The sequence below is a fragment of the Emydura macquarii genome, unplaced genomic scaffold (assembly GCF_026122565.2).
Source record: "Emydura macquarii macquarii isolate MOO-44397 ecotype Brisbane River unplaced genomic scaffold, CSIRO-AGI_Emac_v2 contig_2205, whole genome shotgun sequence".
Classification (NCBI taxonomy): Eukaryota; Metazoa; Chordata; order Testudines; family Chelidae; genus Emydura; species Emydura macquarii.
In genome coordinates this window covers 37890217-37898068 of record NW_027132342.1, presented here as the reverse complement: position 1 = coordinate 37898068, position 7852 = coordinate 37890217, and the positions used below count along the sequence as shown (strand labels likewise).

General features: G+C 46.0%; 1 long non-coding RNA gene across 1 annotated transcript; it reads right to left on the bottom strand.

Annotated features, from left to right (window-relative positions):
• Nucleotides 1-3757: 3757 nt before the first annotated feature.
• LOC137160558 (uncharacterized) lies at nt 3758-7523 on the bottom strand. The gene is made up of 3 exons (XR_010921929.1): nt 7382-7523; nt 5533-5707; nt 3758-4772 (listed from the first exon to the last, which is right to left on the bottom strand). It is a non-coding gene; the product is annotated as an uncharacterized lncRNA (long non-coding RNA).
• Between the last annotated feature and the right edge of the window lie 329 nt (nt 7524-7852).

The following is a 7852-nucleotide window of genomic DNA, read 5'->3' as shown; positions in this document are numbered from 1 at the left end:
GACTTCCCTCCTCCACAAAGCCATGTGATTCGCTTGATCTCCTGAAGCCCAGCTCGCGTTTGCCCGGTTAAAGGCTGATTTCACCATAGCCCCGATCCTGGCACACCCTGACCCAACTTATCCCTTCATAGTGGAAGTATATGCATCCATTGTGGCCCTAGGGGTGGTACTCTCACAGCAATTCAGACCTCAGTTCTGCACCCTTGTGCATTCTATTCTCAAAAACTTACCCCCACAAAGATAAGCTTCAAAATACTGGACAATAGAGCACCTTGCCATAAAAATGGCATTTGAAGATTAGTGTCAACACCTTGAGGGAGGTTGGCACCCAGTACACATCTTCACTGACCATAAGAACCTTGAGTACCTTTGCAATGCCCAAGCATTGAACCAAAGGCAGTTAAGGTAAGTACTGTTCTTTTCTTGGTTTGCCTTCATGATTACCTACTACCCAGGAAAATGAAATGGGAGGGTCAACATTCTATCACAGAAGGGGGAACACTACCAGGGAAGCAAAGAACCAACTTCTGAGTTGCCTTACCTCCTCAAGCCTGGTAAATTGCCAATGCTACAGTTCAGCGAGATCTGCTGTCCCTCATCTGATCTATCTTGAAAGAAAACCTGCTTGCCCAAGACATACAATCCATGCCACTGGGGGCTAAGATGCACCATTCTGTGCAGGATGGGATAACATACTTCGCTGAGTACATATATGTTCTTCCCCGGGCACCCCTGACTGCAGGTGCTATGACTGTGCCACAATGCACCGTTGGCAGGTCCCACTTTGGCTGCTGGAAAACCTCCCACATAGGGGCCCATTTTTTCTGATGGTCCCATATGCAGACTGAGGTCCAAGCATACATGGATTCCTACAAGTGCTGTGCACATATCAAGACATCCCAAATCAGACCCCGTGGCACATATGTACCTTTGGAAGCTCTGGCTAGGTCATAAGCCAAGATTTTGTTATGGAACTCCCAGCGTCTGACCACACCATAGTCTCAACGATTGTGGACTGCCTGATCAAAATGTCCCACTTCATCCCCTGCAACCAGCTATCCTCTGCTGAGCCTACTGCCCAACTTCTGCTGCACAACTTGGTCCAGCTCCATGGCCTCCCAGACCACATAGTTTCTGAGCACGGTCCACAGTTCATCTCTTTCTTCTGGTGCAAAGCTCTCAGGCTACTGGAAATCCCCCTATCCACCTCCACCACATACCATCCCCAAACAGATGGACAAACAGAACAGGTAAGCCAAGAACTGGAGCAGTATTTGAAGTGCTTCATAAATTACCATCAAGATAACAAGTCCTCATTCCTGCCATGTGCAGAGTTTTCTTACAACTCCCATTATGCCTTCATGGGTCGGCACCTCTTCTTTGCTAATTATGGATTCCTCCCCCATTTCCACCCAGCATTACCAGCAGCCTCCCTGATCCCTGCCACCATCAACTGGGTCCAACAGATTCATCTCATTCAGGAAGAGTTCAAGAATCACCTAGAAGAGGCGAAGAAAGCCTTCAAGAGGCACCTCCGAACTTGGCAACGCTCCTGCAAATTGGACCACCAGTTCCTGAAACCCTTCCCGACATGACAACAGATTAACCTAGCTATCTTCAAACTCCAGCCTCTCAAAATACAACGAGTTTTCCAGGTTTCCCTTCTGAAGCCCTACACGGGGAACATCTTTTCTGACTGAACCAAATTGCTGCCTCCACCAGTCAAAATCCAGAGTCACAAGGAACATGAAGTACATGCCATTCTCAATTCTCGACAGACACACTTCTGCCCACACTATCTGGGGGACTGGGAAGTCTATGGTCCTGAATAATGCACCTGGGAACCTGTCTCCTGTGTCCATGCCCCTGACCTGATGGAAGAATTCCATAAGGCTCACCCAGACAAGCCTGGACTGGCACCATCCTGAAGGGCGACTTGAAGGAGGGGAATGATGTAAGAACCTGCAGGGTTGGAAGCATGAGGGTTGGGGGGTGATGATACCTCGTCATAGTCACGGAAGGCTTAGGCTAGCCTCCCATGGGATGACCCTGTGAGTTTGGGCTCGGTGGGAAGTACTACCCAACCAGACCTGAGTGGCGGCCCATCACACCCCACTGATTGGCTGGTACCAATAGTTAAACCAGGCAGCCATGATGGGAAGCTGTCTGACCAACAATACAGACTGCCTGCCTGTCTCTGCTCTGTATCCTGCTCACAGTAGACTCTAGACTCCAGTTGTTGACCCTGGTTTGTCCTTGACTTTGCTCTTTGATTGCTGACTGTAACCTGACCCTGCCTGCCTCTTGACACTTGAACCTCGGCCTGTCTTCTGGCTTGTCTCAGACTCTGACTTCCCAGTACCTGACTCGGCCTGGCCCCTGATTCCTTCTCTGACCAGGAGGTCTGACTGTCCTTGTCCTGGTCATGACACACAGGGAAGTTAAGGGACGGACCCCCGTGCATTGTGAATAAGGGAGAGCAAAAGGAACATTCTTCTCTTCCTGTGTCCTTGCACTGGGCCCAGTCCCATCTGCAAGTCTCTACTACTTCCTCAGCACAGGCACAGCTTCCTCCAAAGGAGACAGGGAGGAGGCAGAGCCAAGTCCTCCCCTTCAACATTTCCTGCACTACCCAGCTCTGGGGAAAGCATGTTACACTTACTGTAAGTGGGTGGGGTGTGTGTGTGTGTGAGAGAGAGAGAGCGAGAGAGGGGCTGGTTGGAATAGTGCTTCCTCCCAGTGCTCTCTATTGGCTGGCAAGGCTGGGACTAGCAGCCGGATCACCTGACTCACAGTCCTGTGTTTTAATTAGTAGCAGAGCTGGTCAAAAAAAATTGTCCATTTATTTATTTAGTGACAAAATTGGCCTTTTCCCAAGACTTGTTTGGAATGTTCCAATTTTCATAAATGAAGGTAAGTACTTGGCTAAGCCAAGACTAGGCTTGTTTTTGGGGCACTGGAGTGGGAACCAGGAAATCTGGGTTCACGTCCCCACTCTGCCCCAGAAATCCTCAGTGACCTTGAGTAAGTTATTATATTAACCCTTCATTGCCCCACTTTCCTCCTCTTGAAGGTGGGGCTAACCAGACTTCCCAACCTCACAGGGGTGTTCTCAGGGTACATGAATTAATGCTGGTAGGACTCAGGGCTTCTGTACACAGGGAAATTAATTCAGACTAAGGTAGGGTATGAATTTAAAGCAAAATGTTTACTACTGATTAACTCCCTGTGCAGAATAAAAGCATCCGCACAGGGAGTTAATTAGGAATAACTATTCTGTACCAACTCCCTGCGTAGAGAAGCCCTTAGATACTACAATAATGAGTGCCAAAGACACAAGAATCCATTATAAAATCAAGGAACTGTTATGTCCTGTAAAATGTTCTACTGTGAAAAAGCCCAGCTAGTTCCAAACCTTTCAGGGAGAATATGGGCGAGTTTCCTTTTAGCAGCTGTTCATTGATATTGCTTTTTATTGTTCCAGCCCTACCATTTCTCCTGGTTTGTACAAGGCAATCGTAGTAATGCACCTGCAGTGTATCTACTTTTAGTTTCCTTTCTTTGTAATCTAAGAGGTTGCTGTAATTATCTCCAGTAGCCCCCTCTGTGAACATTTCCTGCCTCTAGTTCCATTGTGGCTATCACCGCCTACGACTTGTCAGCGAAGTGGTCTCAGATACCTTGTGACCTGCTGAATGAGGTGCAAAATGTGAACTCTTACATCTCTCCGTTGGCAGGAGCTTCCAGCTAAAGCATGACAATAAGGGCAGAAATGCTTCCAGCCAGCTCTATGGCACCAGATTGTGCTGTATTAAAAGTGGCATGAGAGCAGGAGAAAACTGTTTCTCAGACATTACACTGAAAAGAAGCCAGACTAATGAATGAATTGGTTTGCTCTCATTTCAGCAGTGTAATTCTGTCTATTCAGTCCCTGCACAGTACAGCCGTGTTTCAGGGAAGCTGCATGTACACCTGAAACCATCTTCAAAATCAGCGTGTGCATGCATCACGTACTGCATGGTCAAAACACACGTTTCCCCCATTACTCAGAACAGACTGTTCAGAATGTTTGCGTGTGCAGCCCTGAAAAACAAAGCTCAGCCTCCTTTGTAAGGCTCTCTCAAATCAAAAGGGATCATATCCCCAGTAGCTGGCTGCCAGGGCGTACAGGGAGCTGAGAGCTACTTCAGAAGCACAGGGCCTACTTAAATCTCAGGAGATCCACTGACTTAAACCCTCTGCTACTTCTGTGAGGAGGAAAAGAAAGGATAGACCTCAACCACCCACTACAGAATTTTGAGGAAATACTGCAAGTGTAAATTCCAATTGCTGCGTTCTCCATGTGAGTCAAGAGGGTGGGTGCCCAGTGAGAGAACCTCCTACCTACACTTTGAATAACAGAAATCAGCAAAAGCCAAGACAGACCCTTACATCTTAGTCGTTCCTTTTTATTTCTTTCATGTATTTAGTGGATCAGGCAGATACTGGCTGCTATGAAATTGATTGGAACTGAATGAGAAGTCAGACTTGGCAGCATTTCTGGCTGCAGTTGCCACAGCACTCCAGTGTGAGAGGCACCTTTGGCATGAATGCAGTGTTTGTGGGACAGCAAGGAGAGCACAGCTCATTTCCTCCCAGCCGCCATTGTCCATCCCACTCTATCGAGGGTTACACTCATCAGTTGTTAAGTGGTCCACGTACTGCCTAGGAAACTGTTGTGTGATGTGCTGCAAAGGTTGCTTCCCCATCCAGTCATCAGAATTATAAAATCCCTGCAAAAATCAATATACATCAATGTTATTTTTATTGTCTTGAAAATGCATCTACTAGGAGAGGCTATGCCGGCTGCACAGTTTCCCCTCTAGCTGTTTAATGGAAGATATTTTGACAGGACATTGCAAGGCGCACAACTCAGCCTGCAGCACTGTTCAGTAGCTGTATCTTCCATGTCCATATTTTGAACTCTGATTAGCCTATTTATAAAGTCATGGGCCAAATTCCCTGCTGGTGGCGTCAGTGGAGCTGCAGCAATTTACATTTGCAGAGAGATTGGTTCACAAAGCTTAATATAGCACATTCAGAGGCACTGATTTGAATCCTTCATTATTTAAATCTTGATTCTATTAGTTGTGCACAAAATGTGACCAAGACGACACAGTTTATCAGGTCTAGACTTATTTTTTATATATTGCTATTCTGTGGTGATTTTACTTCTCCTTCACACTTCATCGTGATCTTTAGTTTTAATGAGTTACACTTTGAAATGGCCCAGTTACACTTATAAAAAAGGCCAAGTGAACTAGAGAGATCGTCTGTACACACCCGATGGTTCTTTGTCAACTAGCTGCCTCGCAATAGGAGGTTTCCCTTATATTAGAGCCCAGCTTGGTATGCCAGAGAACTACTGACACTGTGCACAATTTTTTACTCTAGTGTTCTGGTCCCTGCACCTGGCCAATTGCACAGGCAAAAGCAACAAACACAGACTGTATGTTCCATGGACTGTCAGGTTTTCCACACAGTGTCACCCACCTGCAGGCAGGGAAGGTTCTCTCAGCACTTATTTGGTTCTCCGGTTCAGGGAGGCTGTCCAGGAAGCAATGCCTCCTTTCGGCTCCCAGTCAAACAGTTCTCCTGTTCCACCGAAGAAATGGGTGCTTTTAAAGGCAGGGTTTTGCTGGTCTCTCATGTGACATCCGTGGCACTACTATTGGTTAAGAAAACAAGGGTATTTTGCCAGAAAAAAACCCACCATGTTGACAGGCAGCTGCACAGGATTATCTCTAGTTTTGAAGGACTTTGTACAAAACAACCTACAGGAAAAACCATCACCTGTGGCTCCAATTCTCCTGACTTACCTTTAGCCTTCTGTCATCATATCCCCAGAAACCAAGCCTGAGGGAAGGAAGGGATGGCATTTCCCCTTTGACAGCAACGATAAAATGCAAAAAGGATTACTAGATGGAGATAATGGACCAAATTCAGCACAGGAGTAAATAAGTGCAATTCCCCTTCAATGGGAGTTGCCTCTCTTATAACAGGGGCAAATTTGCCCCAACATGTGCCTACCTGTCTGTCTTCTCAATGTACATCATGAGACTCTAAATTAGGAGGAAGGCCACTAACAAAAGTAAAAATGATTTTGTAAGGACAAATTTGTCTATGTCCAATTTAGGCACACAAGTACTGTTACATTTGTTAAAGTTGGGGATAGCATCATGCATAACTATGCGAGCATTCAAACCCCAGCTTGCATGGGTGAACTGGGGCATTTGACTGCTTAAGATGGGCACACACGAGACATTTTGGGGCCCCTCTTCTGATAACTTAGCTCTAATTTTATTCATTTTTCATGAGCAATTGTACATTATTGAAGTTTTATTGTGTATGTATCTGATTATTGGTATTCAGATAGCATGTACATTTAAATTGATGTACATCAGAATATAGTTCTAGTGTATATTTGCACCCTGTGTGATGTAAAGGTATTAAGTATCCTTTTGGACTCTTTATATAGGTTGGTCATTTAGTACTACATGTTTCAATGATGGAACATATATAGTAATTATAAATAAAGAGCATCCAACTGATGTGTGAATAAATAAATAAATAATGTTAATCTTTCTGTGGGAGTTCAACCTCTCTCACTTGGCATCAGGTTTCTTGGAAGCACACTGGCCCTTTAAGACCGTGCTCTTCTATTTCAGCTATCCTCAGATCCCTATGGGTATGTCTACACTGCAGTATAAGCCCAGGGTTCAAACTCAGGCTCAAGCCTAACCTTCCCCTTCTGTCTACACACAAAGCATACTAACCCAGGGCTTGGACCCAGAGTGCCAGGACCCTACAGAAGGGGAGAGTCTGAGCCTGAATCAAGATGGGACCCAGGTTTCAAACTCTATTGCTTTGCTGTGTAGATGCAGGCCCCCTGGACTCATGCTCTGGGAGTCTGCCAACGTTTTCCCACACTCCCAAGAGCTGACTTTCTTTGTCCTCTGGACAGTTAAGTTTTCCCACTTTGCACCACAAACAAAAGGCTAGAGCAGCTATATTTTGGGATGGTGCTAGAAAGTCTGAGATATGGGTGGTTGCACTCGGGCCTGCCTAATGCAGGGTTATTGCTGGAACCCCAGGTTGGGATTCAACAATTCCTAACCTTGGGGTTACAAATGAGTGTAGATGCTCAAGCCCTAGGTTAACAAACCGAGGGTCTCCTAACTCGAGTTCTACTAACCCTGGGCTTACATTGCAGTGTAGACATACTCCAAGTCGTATTCCTCCCAGACTTGTGGACAGGGTCCTATGGTGTCCAGTTCTCCTCTAGCTTGCAGAATTGAGGAGAAGGAATACACCTGCTTATGGCCTCACCCAGCAGACTCACCCCAATTCTCAAACGCTTCTGATCCTGCTTCTTCCGTGGCTTTCTGTGAGTCTGCTGCTGAGGCAGAGCAGCTCTCAGTCTCTCTAGCAGCCCCTTGTTCCCACTGTTGTTGGTCAATCAAACAGCCATAGCTGGGGAGGAAGCTACTCTAACCCTTTAGTAGCTCTGGCAGAGTAGGGATTATATGCCCCCATCAATATAAATATAAATATAAATCACCTGGCTCCATGGTCTCAAAACCATATTCAGCCAGGCTCTGCTACCTGATATAGGCTGCGCCCTCATATGACTCTGTGAATTAGTTTGTGCAAAAATAAACAGTTTTACTGTATTTCTGATAGCAATTCACATTTTTAGAGAAAGAAAACACTGCCACAGATGAACCTCTATACCCTTGTTTTTCTCTTACGCTAGTAGAAGCAATGCAGACACAAGGAGGGGAAAAGAGCCCTCCCACCCAGGACCTGAATT